The 19,431-nt window shown below is 40.2% G+C and overlaps 1 protein-coding gene and 1 long non-coding RNA gene across 4 annotated transcripts in view; both read right to left on the reverse strand.

The window, feature by feature from the left end:
* Positions 1-19,431, reverse strand: part of WLS (Wnt ligand secretion mediator) — a 135,043-nt gene that overhangs the window by 114,638 nt on the left and 974 nt on the right. The window lies entirely within an intron of this gene.
* On the reverse strand, positions 13,438-14,789 carry LOC103885927. Its single transcript, XR_649273.4, has 2 exons — positions 14,264-14,789; positions 13,438-13,694 (listed from the first exon to the last, which is right to left on the reverse strand). It is a non-coding gene; the product is annotated as an uncharacterized LOC103885927 (long non-coding RNA).

Here is a 19,431-nt window from a genome sequence, read left to right on the forward strand (position 1 = left end):
TTCCATTACTTTTACAACAGAGGGTTTTAAAAGAAAATACAATTAACAAGTTAAGGAGGTCCAAATCAGTGCTTTTAGGATCCTTCAATTACTCTAGATCTTTAAACATAAAAATAGCAAGTTAGATGAAGATTTTAGTTCCAACACTACCAGGTCAGGGGTTGACATAATGCACATAAAATACTTACTACATTGCCTGGTGCATACTAAGTACTCAAATAATATTACCTAATATTTTCATCTTATATTGTTCTATTTTATTAATGATGGTTTTATATATGTCATGCCTATCTACTCAGCTAAATAGTTGCACCTTATCTGTTTTTGGTATAGTCCAAAAGACAAATGCCTTCATATAATTATCTTATGTAAGCCTTCAGATCTATAGGTTGCAGATGAGACAGGAAAAGCAAGACTAGGTCTCATAGCTGGCAAGTGGTAGATTCCCATACTGAGATCTCAATTCACTAATTTCACATCCAGTGATTTGTTTCAGTAACACCACAAATGAACAGATTATCATCTCTTGTGTCTCTTTGTATTCTTCAGAATTTAGCTAAGAGCTAAGATATACCTTAATCATCATCTAAAATAAATTTCTAATGATAGGTAACCTAACATCTCTGAAGATTTATTTTAGTGCTTTTAATAAGGAAGAAAAGAAATGGGTGGAAAAGCCCAACCATATTTGGTTTTGAGGAAAGACATGCCTCTGTTTTTATTTGCCAAAGGAAAGCATTACCAGGTCCATTTAGAAAGACAAGAGGAAGTCAGACTGGGCGTAGTGGCTCACGCCTGTAATCCCAGCATTTTGGGAGGCCAAGGCTGTTGGATCACTTGAGGTCAGAAGTTCAAGACCAGCCTGGTCAACATGGTGAAACCCCATCTCTACTAAATATATAAAAACTAGCCAGGCGTGGTGGCAGGCACCTGTAATCCCAACTATTCAGGAGACTGAGGCAGGAGAATCACTTGAACCCGGGAGGCAGAGGTTGCAGTGAGCCGAGATGGCACCATTGCGCTCCAGCCTCGGTAACAAGAGTGAAACTTTGTTCCAAAAAAAAAAAAGACAAGAGGAAGCATGAGGATTCAGTGATATACCAAGGATATACCAAGGAGACAAATGGGGCTAAAGCCAGAACTCTTGATACTCTGCTCATGGCTTTCTGCATTAAGTTCATTATTAATTTAGCACCTTGAGTGAGATGAATCTTGTCTTGGATTATGCACATCAAGTTGTGTTTCAGATGACCATCCCATACTTTAAAGGCCCATTCCAAACCCCCTATGTATCAAAAAAAAAAATTATCTGATCTAACAAATGCCTAGAACCCTTTGTCTATTTCCCCTAACTTAGCCCTTAACAACAAACTGTCTTATTTTATGGATCTTGTCTTCCCAAATTTAAGTTGCTGGAGGGCAAAATTCATGTGTTTACTTCTTCTGCAGCCCATGGCTAACCTAGTTCAGGATTTGCACAACATGTGCTGCTCAATGCTTCCCCTGCCTCACAGTCTCCTAGATGTCCCGAAGAAACCTCGAGTCATCATAACATCTACTGAATTTCCCAACCATCCCCAGCACTACTGCTCTGCTTGGGCAGTCATTAAAGCTTCTCTTCTGCCTTCAGGATCTTCATTTCAGCTGCTGGGACATCCTGTTGCCATCCATTTCACACAGACATCCAGCCCAGCAGGAACACGTGTTGCAATGAGCTTTGCTTCAAAGCCAGCAGCCTGGCCAAGTTCCAGGAATTGTCACTAATGATCTTCACCAGCTACTTGGTGCTCAACAGTGATCTCTGAACACACACACACACACACACACACGCACACCCCATTTCCAATACTGCTCTGGAGGAGCTGCCTAACAGAGGGTGATTCCATAACTTATTTTATTCTTTAATTGTTACAGAAGACTTATTTCATCACAATAACCATCCAGATATACTCTGCAGTGCAGCAGTGGCCTCCACCAACTTACTCTTTTTTTTTTTTTTTTTGAGATGGAGTCTCACTCTGTCACCCAGGCTGGAGTGCAGTGTTGTGATCTCGGCTTACTGCAACCTCCACCTCACAGGTTCAAGTGATTCTCCTGCCTCAGCCTCCCAAGTAGCTGGGACTACAGGCATGTGAAACCACACTCAGTTAATTTTTGTATTTTTTAATAGAGATGAGTTTCGCCATATTAGCCAGGCTAGTCTCAAACTCATGACCTCAGGTGATCCACCCACCTCAGCCTCCCAAAGTGCTGGGACTACAGGCGTGAGCCACTGCACCTGGTTCCACCAACTTATTTTTAAACTGAAGGCATAACAAGTGCATCAGTTTCTTTTGGGTGTAAGAGACAGGAAACCCTGCTCAAAGATCCTTCAGCAAAAACTAAATTAGTAAGGTGATACTGAAAAATATCCAGAGATAAAGCAGTCTTCTTGTGGTTGTTTTGAGAAATCAAATTACGTCAACAGATCTCACTTCTCTACAGTCATTGAATTCTACCCTGTATTTATTAGCTTCATTCTCAGGCCTCATTGGAAAGACTCCAGCAATTGCAGGCTTATATTCTGTGAGTTCAAATTCAGTAAGAAAAAGAGGACATCTCTTCCTGGTAGCCTCCACACAAGTCTCAGAATTCACTCTAATTAGACTAACTTGAGACATAAATCCACTGTGGCTAGTGCTTGGCTTGGTCACATGTCCATCACTGGAATCAAAAGTGAAGATTCTCTTAAACCACATGCACTGAGAGTGGAGAAAAAAATGTTCCACAAAGGAGATTCAGGCAGATCCTGCTGCCAAAACAAATAGGTGAAACACTGGGCAGCCAAAAAACACCAATCATCCTCCCCAATAAATCTTCCTTCTTTTCCTAATCTCCAAGAAGTTGTATTACTGGGATGATCCAACTTTGAAAATAGTATATTAAAAGAAAGGAACAACCAGGCAAGTCATATAAAAATATATGTAGCCAGTAAGCACATGAAAAGAGGTTTACCATTACTATCAATCAAAGAAATGTAAATTAAAAGAATAAGATATTATCAGCACACTGGGAAACATTCTTTAAATAAAAGTAATCACTAGTACTGGCTAACAGGCAAAGAGATAGACACTCCCAGATTTGGCTAATGGGTGATATGATTATCACTGACCATCAAAATCCGTAAAAATGTGCATTTCATTTTACCTAAGATAAATTCACAGAAGCGAATTTACTAAGGAAACAATACAGGATTTAAATAAGAATTTAAATACAAAGAAGGTTTCTCCAGTATTGCTTACAATAGCCTTAAACTGGAATTATTCTAAATGGCCAACAATAGATTGAGCAATTTAATTATATCCATACAATGGGTTATCATACTGACACTAAAAATGACCTTTCAATGCATGTTTATTAGCATGGCTTAAATAAGTAGAAAGGCACAACACAGAAGAATTAATAAAGTGGGCAGCAAATAGCATCATTCACTAACTAAACCTAGTAAATTAGTTTCACCCTCATCTCCTAGGCAATCCCTGGCTCCTTCTTTAAGATTTACCCTAGGGTTCTAAAGACCCAGATTCCGCCCGGGGAAAGAGGAAAACATCTGGACACCCTCAGCAGGCTGAAATGTGTTGAATAAATATGTAAAGACATAATCAACAACTGTTTATGGGAACGGCTTGCTACACAGAGGAAAGTGAAGAAGATGGACCACAACTGGCATTTACTTGTCCTGGAAGAGAGCTCAAAAAGGAACGTTTGGCCAGTACACAGTGATTTCTATCACAAATAATTCATATTTTTTAAAACTACTCTTTTTTCTTGTTCTTCAATTTATCATAATGTAGCAATTAATATTCAAATCTCCAGAGTTCTTCCCTCCACAAACATAGCTACTGCCTTGCCAAACAAAACATACCACAAACAGTTACTCCCCATCTCAGTTTTCATAACTTTAAAATGTAAATATCCTTGGTGAACTGGCCTATCTTAGAGTGTTGTTAGGAAGATCAAATAAGATGATTTCTACTAAAGTACCTTAAAGAAGGATAAAAGCACTATACAAATGTGAGGTATCAGGCATATCAATGCATTACCTAGATTTAACAAACACACAACAAAGCATGGGAGAGTTCACTGCAAACCTCTGGCTCCTCCATAACCCTCATGTTCTTTTCCCTGCAGTCATTTCAGAAAACCAGATGTTTGTTTGCAAAGTTTCTCTGCAGCAAAAGGGCAGGGCCTCTCTACATTCAAATCGGCTGAAGCTGGTGTTTCTAGCTGTTGAAACTTAGGTAATAATGGGGGGAAATACCAAAATTAATCCAAAAAGCAGACAGGCACACTTTACAGACTGGAGCCCTAAGATGGAAAAAGGCAACAGCATGAACAAGTAGAGGGCTAATGGTTTTCATATTATTTAATTCAAGCCGCAATAATTACAAATCCTAAAGATATAAACTTCTGAGAGTCATCATTCTTTCAGAATTAGTATACAGGATTCCTATTAGCAATATTTTATAGCACTCCAAATATCTTCCCAAAGGAAACCACTGCTGAAAAGGACAAAGTTCTTTGTTGGTAGGGCTGTGCTTTTATACCATAGACTTACATACTGTTTCTTCTACAGTCTCCTCATTTTAAAAAATGGCAAAAAATTTAAATAAAACATGGATAGAGCAATAAGAAGTACACTGAAGTTCTTAAATGCCCTTCTTTTTAAATCACCACCCCAATTACATCCCTCCCTTGAGGATATTTACAGTCCTCTATGACACATGCTCTGTACCTTCTTGGTTCAAGGAAAACACACCTACAGCATTTCAAATTAACTACTGACCCTTACTCTCACACTATAAACAAACCCTTTTCACAATCTCAATTGCATTGTGTCCACATTGATTAAAGCTTGAAGCCTGGTGACCTCATGTGGTGTTAACTTCTCCCATGCACCAACAGCATTCCGCCTTTCTACTCAATTACCCCCTTTGGTGCCAGAGGATCGCTACCCAATGAACACATACAATGGACTTCTGCTTCATTACACTAACCAACAGCAGGATAGAAATAAGCAGAAGAGGAATAAACAAGCTAATTTATCATGAGGACAGAGCAAGCTTTCACCAGTCTCGCCATGGAAAACTTCAGTGGTTAACGGGAACATCAATAGTCTGGGGGTGATGTTTATGATCTTACAGATTATGGACAAAGCCATAACAGAACCCCAAACTGACTAAAGAATTCTGCAGATTAGCAGGTGTGAACACACGCACACAAAACCCATGCCTTAAAACTCAGGGGTCCTACATGAAACCTACTCAGTAATTATTTTGGGAAGCATAACCCTGGGCTTTGGATAACGTGGGCTGACACTCTGGTAATTTGCCCCAAGTGTTCAACCTAACCGTGGGGCCCCTCTTATTTATCTTTGACAAGGTGGTCAGGAGGAACCCAGCCCCTTTGTGAGAGAGGTCTGGTACCCCCCTGCCCCCCGCTTCATTAGGCATGGCAAGGGCACAGCGGTTGATTAAATTAACAACTTTGGAGGGCTTCAGTCCCAGTTCCCAGACATTAGCACCATCATCCAGAACAAATTAAAAGTCTCACAGCAATTAAGCAGATTTTGAAAATGAATTTCCCATGGTTCAATGGCTCAACCACAATCTTAAGTATCAGAGAAGAGTATTGAAGGAAGAGAAGAGGAACTGACTGCTGAATTTCCAAAGTAAACACCCAACTGGTAGAAGCAGCATACACAATAAACTTCTGAGCCTCTGCTAAGTAGGCTTATACATTTCTTTTATAGAAAATTGGAAATATTCCGTCACAGAAGGGGAAAGAATAAAATATTAACATAGAATGGTTGTATCGAAATGCTGCATTTTTTTTCTTTTTCTTTGTTTTTAATTCCTTTAACATCATTTTACTCTTGTTCAAAAATGTAAATAGATATTAAGAGGGGACAAAAACACCTACTTCCAGTCATGGGCTTTTAAATTCAAACAAGAAATTGTACATCCAAGTCTGGAACCGGAATCATCTACATTTCTCTGAACCAGTACAACCAGGTTCACAGCAGGCAAAGACCTTTTGTGCCAGCCTCCAGAGGACCCTGGGTGGGTGATTTACCTCTAAGAACTCATTTCTGGATCAAAAGAATAAGATTAATAATAAAATAATGCCTATCACATTCTAGGTGTGTACTCTTTGCCAGGCACTGTTGTGAGGCCTTGTCATTCTTACTTCCTTCCCTTTCCGCTTACATATGCTCCTTTAATCCCTGCTCCCGCCTGGCACCTCTGCCTGGCTCTACTTGCTAGTCACAGGCCTGGGTTCCTCTTTGCCTGCAGGAAGACATTTGGCACAGCTTGTGTGCAGGAACCTGGAGGAATCCTGAAGGAATGTGAGAATGAATTCATTCCCACTCACCAGATCTATAAGCTGAATACGGTGGAATGCAGAGGTAGTTACTTGAATAAATTATATTTTCCTGTCAAGGGCATTTATAAAAGCTGACATCATAAATTCATTATTGGTCTCTAAGTACAACCGTAAATAAATCTACAAAATACTTAGAAGCATAACTTTCAAAGATTTGTTTTTCATCTTTAAAAGTTTATAGAAAATTAAGCAAACTATGTGAATCTTCTAAAAGAAGCCCCTTCAAAATAGCCTTCATGGAACAGAAGAAACACATTTACTTCTTAAAGACAGTAAATCTCAAAATTCGCATTACAATTCTGCAGTTCCATTTGGATATTCAAAATTTGGAAATATATGTACTTCTGTGTGTTCCCTTCTTCCCACTAAACTTTAATCAACTAGTATAGATAACCAGCCACAGTCAACTGTCTGCCCTTATGGCCAAGTGGGGACCAAAATATATAGCACAGACGTAATAACAATCAGCGTAACAGTAGGCATAGGTAATGAAACTTTCCACTAGTGGTCAGAAAGCTCAGTTCAAATCTTATTTCTCACTATGTCTTCCTTGGGCCTCAGTTTCTACAATATAATAGAAAAAGGTCTCTTTCCAACTCCAAAATTGTACCACGTTAGAGATGTAAGCATGTATATTATAAAGGTAACACAATCTTTTATGTTCAAGTGAATAATAAAAACCCTCCCCTCATTTAAATAATAATAGCCTGGAATATAATGTTATAAAACTTAGGGCAGCCCTCAAAGCCTTAAAGTAGAAGCATTTTAGTTACCTCCACAATAGGTCCAAAATGCAAGGCATTCATCTATTCATCTCTTCAACAGATATTATTGGGTACCTACATTGCATTGATCTGTAGTAACAACAATAAAGGTGAGTATATTAGACCATCCTCACCTCTCATACAGCTTACAGTTTGACAGAGGTTATATTTTAATCATTTTTTGTTTAACATTTCTTATAAAACAGCACTATAATTCTAGCTAATGTTTCAGAAGTGATTAATATTTTATTTTTAAAAATCATTTTTCCTCAAAGTTTGACTTTAAAAAGTCTTTGTCATTTACTTTATATCTAGAAGCAAAAAAATTTCCCAGTGGACAATGACTCCAATTTTATAATGTCAAACAGAAGTACAACTGGGATTCACTTTGCAGCAAGCAAAGAGGGAATAGATCTCTTCCACAAAATGAGTAATATCCATTTAAAAGTCGTGCTACCTGGGCTTATCTATGCTCTAAAGAGCCATGAATACTGGCCCAGAATTTTAAAAGACAAACATTTAGATTCAAATCAAATGTTGGTTAAAAACAGAAAAACAACCCAAGTTAATCACTCTAATTTACCGAATATATGAATGACCTGCTTCTTGGACTATTGGCTAGCATAGATCTTGCCTAAAAGGAAAGGCTATCAAGCAGGGTGGCTGGGTTTCTAATTTTATCCAATCCATTAAGAGGCAGAAATAACCTGCCATTGACCTTACAAGACACAGGTTGACTCCAGAATAAACAAACAAACAGACTTGAAAAGTTAATTTTGGGCAACCTCTACTTCAGAGAAATGGCTCACATATATTAATTGATCTAACACCTATGTGCAGGCTGCCAGTGAGAGAACTCATGTTCTCTCATTTAAATCCCACAACCCCCTGTGACTCAGAGGTTTTTGGTTGAGGGAAATTGAGGCTCACAGAATTTCAATGGTTAGTCTAGGTCACAAAGCAAGTTTGATAACAAAGAGATAAATCAGATCACTGCCATTGATCAACCATAAAACCACATTCCATCAGTTATTATAGAAATCCAATCACTTTGAATGGAGGGATCAAGTTTTTTAAGGATTAAGCTTCTCATTTAACACGAACTGTCATATGGAAGACCTCAAGCCAACACTTATTTTTATAGAGTGACTATTTCTCAAGAATCCTGTAAGAAGCCCACATCAAGAGGCAACTTTCAAAATTACTAAAATTTCAAAAATTTCAAAATTACAAAAGTAATAGTTCTGTCCAGTGGGAAGAGTTAATGCCTTTCCTTTACAGAGCTGCTTTAAGTAATTAGTCAAAGTTTTATCACTGAAATATTATGGTCTCATAGATACATTAATCCTGACTTTGTTAAAATCCCAAGCATAACTGCTCATCCATCTCCTAAACTTTCTCTTTTTCAAGAAGTGGGTGGGGGAGGGAAGGAAGGTACTGGAGGAATTCTTCTGATATCTGTAAAAAGAGAAACAAATGCTAATTAAAAGATGAACTTAGTGCCCTTTCAGTTTAAAAATCTTGGGCATTTACAAATTGTCTTGTTTTTTTTTCTCTTTCATCAACTATTACCCAGAACTACCACATTCTCATAGAGCAAAGCTCTGTCCTGTTTGGGCATGTTCAAAGAATAGTGCCAGGGATTTAATACTGGCATACTCATGGACCTGCAAATTCTGAAATTCAGGGGGAGGCATGAATAAAAAGATAGCTGAGGTCCCACAGTTGCCTGTCACAGCCAAGCCCCACCCCACCCACATCCTCATATGATCCTCAAGAAGCAAAACCTTTCTGAGATGTTCTATAAGTGACAGCAAGGCCCAATGTGCAGTCTTTTCAAAGCCTCAGTAAAACTCTTATCTACGACTTCACTTAGCCGAGACACACAGGGGCTAAAGTAGAAGCCCGGTTCACACAAGCCAGAACTAGCTCAACAGAACAGAAAAAAGAAAGGAATGTCTTTTCTATGTGTTTTCCACGTCTGAGGCATTCTGCTCCAGGGCAAATTACAACCTAAATAAGAGCAGATAAAATATATGAGAACTGAGTAAAAGAAATAGAACCTCAAAAAGGGCTGCTCTGCCTCGAAAGAAGGCTGGAATTCCAAAAGCATGGAATGTAACTTTTTTAATGGTGATCACCTGAAGGCAAGCTTGTTAAACAGAGACTTAAAAGCCAAGATTCATTTCAGCTAAATTAGATGGTGCAGAAAAACAGTGCTTCGTGACTCTGTTCAGTTTCAACCAAACGAAAAGACAGAGGAGGAAGAATTTACAGTATAATACTTGCACCACTCGAATTGCACTTTGTTAGTCACAAAAGAGGGGCCCACAACATTATAAGCCTTATTTTGGCAATGTGAATTTTCTGCTTGCAATTACCTTCAAAGTGAAGAAATGGCAGAGACGAAGAACGAGGAATTTTGTTGCTGCTTTTGTATGTAAATCCGATCAAAATATACAAGGCTATGTGACTTGACCCCAAGCTCACTATAACTTTGGAATTATGCGTGTCACAAACATCCTCCGAAAGCACAAGAATTAGTCATAGATTTTTTTAGTCAAGGAAGCCTCAGACTGATAAAGCCTTAAAACTAGACGCAAGGACTGTGCTTTGGATTGGATAAGTAATGACTATACTGCGTGGTTTTGGTGTGTGTTTTTTAAAGAGTTTTAAATTTACATTTCCCCAAGCAGGAGGAAGGGAATGTACCACGCCCTCAGCAAGCAAGGAAGGAATTTAGTTTGTTTTTTTTAATTCTGTAGTGTTCTTTAAAATCCACATAGCATAGCATAACATTCCATATAATTCTGTTGTTCCATAAGGGATTGGCTAAGTATATTAAGGACACAAAGGGAAGGGGGAGATGACAAAGTTATTGCTGTTTTATTTTTAAGTAACAGAAAAATCAATCGAGCTATACGAAGCACCAGTTGGGAATGTACTGCACGTTAACTCTATGATAGCCTTAGACAGAAATCAGATGATCTTCACACTGAAACTCTGAAGGACATGTATCTTTGGGGCACTGAGTAGCATTAGAAACTGCATCCAAGCCGTGGCTATGGCTCTGCCTCTAACTGCATGAACTGAATGGCGTCCCTTTCCTGGGACTCAAATTCCTTCTAAATTAAGGTAGAACAAGATAGTCTCAAAGGCCCTTTCATCCTTATGATTTAATACCGACAAGCTCTTCAGCTTCTATTCAGGCCAAACACCACCAAAGTGTATGGGTACAATGGATCCAAGTAGCCGCACTCATGGACAGTGACAAAATCACACAGCTTTGGGGTAGGATCAAGTATCATATTGGCCTAGAATGTACTGATGCTGCCAAGGTGCGGGGGGAGGGGGTGGGCAGGGGTGGAGATACCACTGATGTGTGAAATGACTTGCCTAATATCCCAGAGACCCCTGAATCCCAGGCATTCTTATTCTGAATAGAGACTTTTAATCGATTTCTTGTCTCTTCCTATGTCCTCATGTTACCGTAGTTCTACAAGTCTGTGCTGCCAGTGAGGGTGGCAAATCATCCCAACTCAGAAGTATAGACTTACAAAATGGCATAATCAAGCTTCATTAACATTGTATATAAAGCAGAAGTAATGGATTGAGTAAAAGCATGAGAGATTCTCTTGGGAGTAAAATGTGCATGCTTTAGAAGTTTGGGCTTGTGTTCTTATTTGTTATTTTCTGCAATAACATTAATATTTATCATTTGGGGAGGTTCATAATGAAATACTTGGTTATAGCACAGGAACTAATGTTAGAAAGCAGGATGACCTCCTTGAACTTTCAAACCCAAACCAAGTAAGGTTTTGGGTCATTCCCATCTACAAATCTGTAGGTGTTGGGCAAAGCGGTAGTGACTCAAAGAAGGAAAAGAATGGATAATAAACAGTGTCATGTGTATGTTTTCCCAGATCTAAGAACAGAGAGGGACAAAGAAAAGTAGGAGAGATGGATTTGGGATTAAGCAAATGGTTTCAGTGCAAAGTCCTTTGGAAATCACATCTCTGATGGGCCTGGCTCAATGAGACACTCCAACAAGTGCCAAGTCCTCAAGATAGTAGATTCTAGTGGTATTTAATGCCTGTAGCAATCCCCATGAGGAAGGAGGGCTCTGTTTCACATCACAGTTGAGAGAGAGAGTCAATGAGATTTTATGACTTTTTTGGGATCACTGAGGCCACAGGTTGTGTGCAGAGTCGTAGCCAAGTTTCTCTCCACTGCATGACGCTGCTTTGAGACCAGAAGCTCTCTCTTTGGGAGGGGGTCAGCCAGGACTAAGGCAGCAGTTAACTGGCCTCCAACCAACTTTCATGAGCCTGGCCTTATTAAACTAGGTCTGAAGAAAAACTGAATCAACCATTTACAGACTTATTATCTTCTTTCTAAAGGAAAATCATAATGTCTTGCCAAAACAAATGTAATAACTTGGCCTTTTCTTTCAATTACCTCTGCTTTCTTGGAAATGTGTATCTGTGGATAAAACCTCTGAGTTAACCCAGGGAATTAACCAGATGTTTAAGAAGACCCTGTAATTCCTGTGGGCCAGGAAAGAAAGAACACCCCTTGGCCAGATTATATTTTGAGAATGGAGTACTAAGGAGAAAGGGGGAGCAGAAAATTAAACTTGAAGGCCCAGGATTTAAATAGGCATAGCAGATAGAAATGTTAGCTCAGTTTTGGAGGATTGGGTGGCACTGGAAGCAGGTTTTGGAAATCCAGGCACAAGCTGTGTCCTTGAAAAGATAGTCTCATATATTTCCATAGCCCTTCATTTTCTTTTCTTGAGTCTATATTCTACCCCCATCTTCCTATTCCACATCCTCATTACACTCCCATTTCTTCAACAGCTACCTTCAGGACCTACTGTGCATGCTAAATCCAGGGGACATTCAGAGGGCCTAGTATCTCAACAAATTTCCCATTACAACTCTCAGCCATCTTCTGCTGTATGCAACAATTTCCTTTGGGGAGTGTTGGCATGTAATTTTCTTAGGTTCAGTCCTCCCTAGCATGGCCCAGAAACACTGGTCAATATTTACAATGGCTGGTGTAGGTTTAGGAGTTGGGGATCCCTTGTTTAGGAAGTAATAGGCCAATGATCAGTAACCGTGCTGTGATGTGAGTTTGGGGAAGGGGTGGAAGCAAAAAGAAAAGGTAGTGGGGGTTTGAGCTTTCATCTTCTGCTCAATCTGTGTAGAATCAGTTTCACCACACTCACCCCTTTGTTTCCCATAGAAATGGAAAGGACAATGGGAGGAAAGTGGCATTAAGCTTAAGAATATGGCTTAGGATTCAATCAAGGACTGTGGGCTTGAGTCTTAGCCCTCTCATTTACTATCTCTGCAACCTCAGAAAAAGTTCTTAAATGAGCCTCAGATTCATGTGAAAATTGAACAAAGTGAAGTATTTGCTTCTTTGGGATGATATGATCATTAAGTGAATCTTTACATGTGAAATGCTTTCCATAGTCCCCCACAAGATTTTGCTCCCCTACAAGATTTAGTCAGGGGTAGAATGTGGGGGGCAGGGGGAAGAGGTGGTAGTAAGAGGCTATAGAAATTTAGTATTTTTACATTATAAATTATACATCATTGTTTTAATTTAGCAATCCTTTTAGATTCATCTTTTTACCAAAAGAAAAGTTAGAAAACACTAAAGTTGGAGATCATTAAGTTTGAGAATTGGCATGTCTCAAGCTCCTCCTCTCCACTTTCCTCCTCTCCTTCCCACATCCCCATGCGGGCACTTTCTCTAGAACTGTGCAGAGCTGGCACATTTATTAGGCCACCGTCACAATCCTTCAGAGAAAAAGTAAGACCTAAATGAAATAGTCGTGATCATTTCATGTCTTGATGCTCCCTGTGTCCCATTACCTCTCAGGGTCTCTATCAAAATCAAGGGCTGCAAATCTTTGAAGAGAGAACTCTATTAGCATATTTTCCAAAGAACAAAATGTACCTATTCCCACTGTCAGGGTGGCTGTTTGTAGGAGTCTCTGGTTTAAAATGCCCTCATTATTATGCATGGGTGTGCATATAAACAAAAATTCTCCGTAGGGGAAAAGAATTTTCAACTTTCAGAAAGAGGCTCTTTTCTCAATTCCTCCACCATCACTGCCAACACACACCCTCTAAAAACCTCCCCAACCTTCACTGATTCTTTCTTTCCTCTCCTTTGAAAAAGTCCAGACTTACTGTATAACTACGTATATGTTAAAATCACCAACTAGAGAAAATAAAATTGAGTAATCTTCTTACAAGTAGCAGAATCTCAAACATTTGATGATTAACAAACTTGGCTGCTTTAGGCAATTGGATGATTCATACAATTATGGGGACTGGTTAGAACTTGAATGGAATTGGTTGGGCTGGCATAGTCAAACTTCTCAAGACATGTCCTGCCTCAGCCTTGGCAAGGCACTGTTTGGGTCTGTACAGCTGGACTCCATTTCATTTATCATCACATTTAATATTTTCTTCATTTTGATGTTACCTGATTATAAAAAATGAGAAATCAGTTTTAGTGCTAGTCTCATGTTTCCCTGCATTCATATTTTTATTCAGGTCTAAAAGTCAAGGTTTTGGGGAAAGTGGGAAGATCACCTAAAGCTGATAATCTAGGCTCTGATGTCTGATTGACTGGAGTTCGATCCCAGCTTTGACCACGAGTAGCTAGGTAATCTTGTGCAATTTTACTAGATCTTTCTGCACCTCAGTTCCCTTACATGTAAAATGGGTACAAAAATACCAATTTGCCAAGGTTTTATACAGATGAAATTAGACAGGTTTTGGCACATATTGCACATTCCGTACATGTTAAACACTTTATCATTTTATTAATATATCTAGTTCAAGATGAAATATTAATATAATTAGTTGATGGTATAATTAGTAGGGTTCTAATTTCATACATTCTCGAATTCCCAATAAATACGTGAAAATTATCTTGATGCTAGAAAACTACATCCTAGGCAATCTTTTTGTAAACTGAGATGAAGAGGGGCTCTTTTCTACCCACAGCTCCCCTAGTTTACTCAAGCTCCACGTCTCCTCTTTACTAACCCCGTGTCGGCATGTAGCCCCATCCTAAGCACACAGCACACCCTGATAGATATTTTGCAAATCAGGCAGGTAGCACACAGGAGCTTTAAACTAAGGACCTTTATATAATTTCAACAAATTCTAAATTCTAAATCTCCATAGAAACACCTTTATGAGGAATATAAGGTAAGAAATCTTTCTGCAATTTGTATGGATTTAAAAATTTTAAGGTCAAATTATTGTAAAATGTCATGTAGGAAGGAAAGGCCTTAAGTCTCGATCTGGGTTTCAGGCAGGGAACCTGAAAACCTCACAAAGCCACACATAACACTATTAGCTCAAGGAAATGTTTCTCACTATAACAGGAAAAGGGAAAGTTCGAATAGAAGTCTAGACAGGCTATACTGAAAGAACAATCAGATGAAAGAGCAGTTAGAACCGGACGTCTAGTGCCTGTAATCCCAGCACTTTGGGAGGCCGAGGCGGGTGGATCTCCTGAGGCCAGGAGTTTGAGGCCAGCCTGGCCAATCTGGTGAAACCCCGTCTCTAATAAAAATACAAAAATTAGTTGGGCGTGGTGGCAGGCACCTGTAATCCCAGCTATCAGGAGGCTGAAGCAGGAGAATCACTTGAACCTGGGAGGTGGAGGTTGCAGTGAGCCACTGCACTCCAGCCTGGCTGACAGAATGAGACTCTGTCTCATAAAAAAAAAAAAAAAAAGGCAATTAGAGATTGTTAGCACAAGGATGATTACACTGCAAGAACCAAATAGTTCAGTTTTTTTTTTTAAGGCAAATGTTGTAATTTCAGTTACTAAAAAAATTCATGCTCTTAAAAAAGATTAATTTGTAAGGTTGCACAGTACTCATACAAACCACATTAGATACTTCTAGCAGTTAACAAAGACGAAAACAATGACATTTTACAAAATAAAAATCAGAATCAAATACAGAAAAATATGGCTTAACATCAACCAAAAACCAATTGATTAATACTTATCAAGATTCTCACCAGATACCCAAATACTGAAGGATTACAGCTATTGTATCATTAAGATAAATTAAATGTAACAAGCTTAAAATCTAATAAACTGGGGTGCAAACACATATACTCGGCATAACTGTAATTTAATTTCTTAAAATTCTGCAACTTCCAAATAAACAACAGCAGCAGAAACAAAAGCTCCCATAAATGGGTCACAGTAAAGACCAATTGCCTCCACTTAAACAATACCAGCACAATCCTGTGGGCTACATCATTGAAAGAAGTAGATAATCCATGCACAATATTGAGAAAATTGATTACATATGTGTGTGTGTTATATCTTATACAGTATACATTACATCCTCAGCATTAAAAATTTAAAAAGGCCACTCACATAAGTTACCTTTTGGAAGAAATAATGATCTTTTCTAAAGAAATAATAATTGGTGATTTGTTGATACTTTATGTTTGGAATACTCTCATTTAAGGGTTTGCTGAAAACAGTGCAACGATTTTCTATTACTCCAGTTCTGATCTTCATATTCTTAGCAGTTTTAGAAGAGCTGAGAACAGTGACCTGCTTTTTCAACCATTATATTCCTGAGACATGACTAATTTGAGGCTGAGCAAATTGCATATAATGGGATTCAAGTTCATGATTTTCAGTCTGCACTCTCTTTTCAGGCTACATGGTCTCCTTTCCCTCCCTGCTTCCACCACCCCCAAAACTGCCTTTTCAGGAGTTAAATTCACCAAACATGAAATCAAAGGAAAATGATTTTTAAGTTTTCTGCAGGCTTATTTTTAAGGAGGATAAAGTTATATTTTTAAAAATATTTATCTTTTCCTTCAGGCACTCTAGCATTTTTAAATAATTTCTAAATATTTAGGATGTATTTAGAATACTAGATGTATCAGATGTATGGTTTCATAGTGGTTCAAAGTTTTTACAAAAGCATGATATAAATCAGTGAATTTATAAATACCCCAAGCTCTACTATGTAAGATATTGCTTTCAGAGCCTTTTTGCAAAATCCCATTAAAGGTTTAGCTTATAGACACTGGTGCCAAAAAAAAAAAAAAAAAAAGCAAGCAAAAAAATGTGGTTCTCTTTGGTAAGAAGGACATTGAAATAGGAGAATATTTAAGCTGGCTAAACCAAAGTCAAACCCTGGGGGCTATTTGCTTTTATAGTGAATGTTTAAATTTTCTCCATCAAATCTAGAAGGCTACAACCAAACAACAGTTTAAATGTCATGTACAATTCTCTAAGTACTGAAAGAGTTACACAATTTCAGAACTGAAAGGGACCTTAAACTCCTTCATCTACCAATGAGGAGCCTGAAGCCTGCTAGTTAACTCACTTGCCTGGTCACTTTTGGGGTTCATGGATTGTCATTGTTGTTTGGTGGGGTGGTTGTTTTTGTGCTGTATATTTGTGTGTGTGGTGTATGTGGTCCTTACACCCTTACAAACAAGAGCTTTGTCATTTCTATTCTCCTCTTCCTAAGTTGCTCTTCGTAAGTTTACTTTTATCAGCAAAGAGTGATCAAAAAGAAAAATCTATTCTGGCCAGTTCAAAGGGGAATTCCTTTTTCTCACTTGGCCTACTGCAGATACATTGGAGAGACATTTCACACCCAGGACAACTGACTTCTTAAGTAGCAGTAACAATGAGCAGCGGAGGAGTTCTCTTCTCACTGGAGAGAGCAGAGGAGGTTTCTGAACCTTACTTTGACTTTCCAGCCTACAAACTGTTCCTTCAACTACTGTTTCCGCTTGCCCACTTTGTTGCTATTCTTTCCTTAGTTTCCTCTGTTTTCCAGCTTAGGGAAGTTTGGTGGGAAAATTTTTCACTTACATTTTGTTGATATTTATTTCTCATATTTGGGTCCCACCCAAATTTTTAGATTTGTTTAAGAGCAAAAACAATTACTCTTTAAGTGAAAGAGGAAAGGCTAAGTCACTGTTCAACATGGGCTAACTCTGATCTGAACTGGAGACACAGCCTTTGCAACTGAGGGAGAGAAGGTAAGCAGTAAACTTACACAGTTTCCTCCAAGAAGTGTTATACACAGATATTTTTCAAAGAAATTGGAATAAAGCAATTTATTAATTGAGGGGAATCCAGTTACAGTTAGCACCTGCCACGGGTTGTTGTCATTAACCAAATTCTTCAGGAAAAACAATCTTTGGCACCACTTACTCCAGACAAACCCTATTTGGAACAGACAAGTGTTCTGACCCTATAGTCACTGCAATGTCCACCAGCCACTCACGAGTGCCCTTAGGGCTTCTCCTTGGTGGTAGGATCCCAGAAATCCTACTAGTTCCAGAAGTGCCCTAGGAAGCCTACATCATGGATAATGGGCTCTGCAAAGCTAGGAGATCAGCCTAGAAAAAGAAAAAGAAACACACCAACAAACACCAGGAAACTATGTGTAATGGTTTGCTGCTTGTGCAAAAACCTCAAAGAGGATGAAGGTCAGACAGGGATAATAGGCCAATTTAATTCTGAAAGCACAAGGTGCAAGAAATTTTAATTATGGTCTGCCACTGAAATCACACAAGATCCAATGGCATCTAACTGCAACTGCTCATCAAGGGAGACAAGAGGTGTAATTGTAACCGCTGCATAATCACTGTGAGGGCACAGGGAAGGCTGCCTTCAGCTCCCAGCAGAGAAGGTATTAAGAGCCTCGAAAAATCCAATACGGGGAAACGAGATTGCATGTAGCCAAACAGGAGCTCTTAACACAAAAGCCAACGTGTGTGTGTGTGTGTGTGTGTGTGTGTGTGTTGAGGGTAGGGTTCCAGAAAGAAAAATATGAAGCTGTTTGGCCCACACTGGGGATATGAGATTGTTTGAAAACTCTGAACCCCTTTCTGCTTTGTGGATAAATGCACACAGAGAAAAGAGCACTCTCTCCTTTAGGTATTTCTCTCATTGATGAAGCTTCACCCACTCTCCTTTGTTTAAGACAATTGGCTTGGATGTTACCGTGATTTATAGTACCAAACTCCCTATAATTTGTTCCCATCAAACCCAAGTCTGGAGACAAAACGCCACGCACACGACTCAGGTGCCCAAGCCTGTGCAGCTCTGGCAGCGACGCTGCCCGCGCCCCCGGGCGTTTCCCCCGCACCTCACATCGCGTGGGCGCCCGCAAATGCACGCGCGGAGAAAGCCCCTCCGTGGACTCTCCACTCTGCAAAGTTTAACAAAGCCGTGAAGTAAGGAAACCGGCCCTCCCGTCCGCGCACGCTGCAAAGTTGGCATTGAAGTTCGTGCCGGGATGTCCCAAATCTTGAGGGGGCGCGGGGGGCGCGAGTGTGCAGAGAGGCGGGAGGATGGATGGAGATGGGGAGACAGCGAGGGGAAGGGAGGTTTTCAGAGCGGACGGTCCGTGAGGCGGTTTTCTTCACCCGGAAGCCTGTTTGACTCAGAGGTCCGGGAGGTGCACGCCAGGGGAGGTCTCCCGGAGCCGGCGCTGTCGCCGGGGGACCGGGGAGCTGTCACCTGCGGGGGGCTGTGGTGGGAGCGGGGGGCGCTCTCCTAAGCGCCAAGGGAGGAGGGGGGATCCACAGTCACCGGCTCTCGGGGCTCTAAGAAGTGGGGGAAGGGATATTCGCGAGTGGGCAAGAGGCCAAAAGCAACAGCTTTCGGATACGCTTTTCCCCTCCGACCTCTCCAACTTCCCGCAGCGTTGGTCAAGGACTCCCTCCCACTCCACCCCATCCTATCCAACCGCCGGGCCCACAATTCGGACCTGTACACGGCAGAGCGTGGGGTGGAGTGCGGCGGGAAAGCAGGGCGCGAAGGTCGGGACCCCAAAATGCAAACCCTCAGCGCCTAGCAAAGACGACCAAATGCATTTACAACCATGCAAGTATCTCAGCCTTGTAACAGAGCTCCGGATTTGCGCCGGGCGCAGTTCCCCGACTCTTCTGTTGTTCCTAATAAAGTCGATTACGTTGCCCTCCCGGAGCTGATTGGAAGGGACCGGAGAGGAAAAGGGGGGGAACGCGGGAAAAAGCAGGGGGGGCGGCGAGCAATCAACTTTGTAACCCAGCGCTTCCTCGCGCGATCCGTCGCCATGCTTAAGATTCCCACCCCCGCCGCCCCCCTCCTGCCTTTCAAGTGGATACTGAAACTAGGCCAAAACTTTTTCCCCTCCTTTTCTCTTAGCCACTAGACTGGATTG

The sequence above is a fragment of the Papio anubis genome, chromosome 1 (genome assembly GCF_008728515.1).
Source record: "Papio anubis isolate 15944 chromosome 1, Panubis1.0, whole genome shotgun sequence".
In the NCBI taxonomy this organism is placed as follows: domain Eukaryota; kingdom Metazoa; phylum Chordata; class Mammalia; order Primates; family Cercopithecidae; genus Papio; species Papio anubis.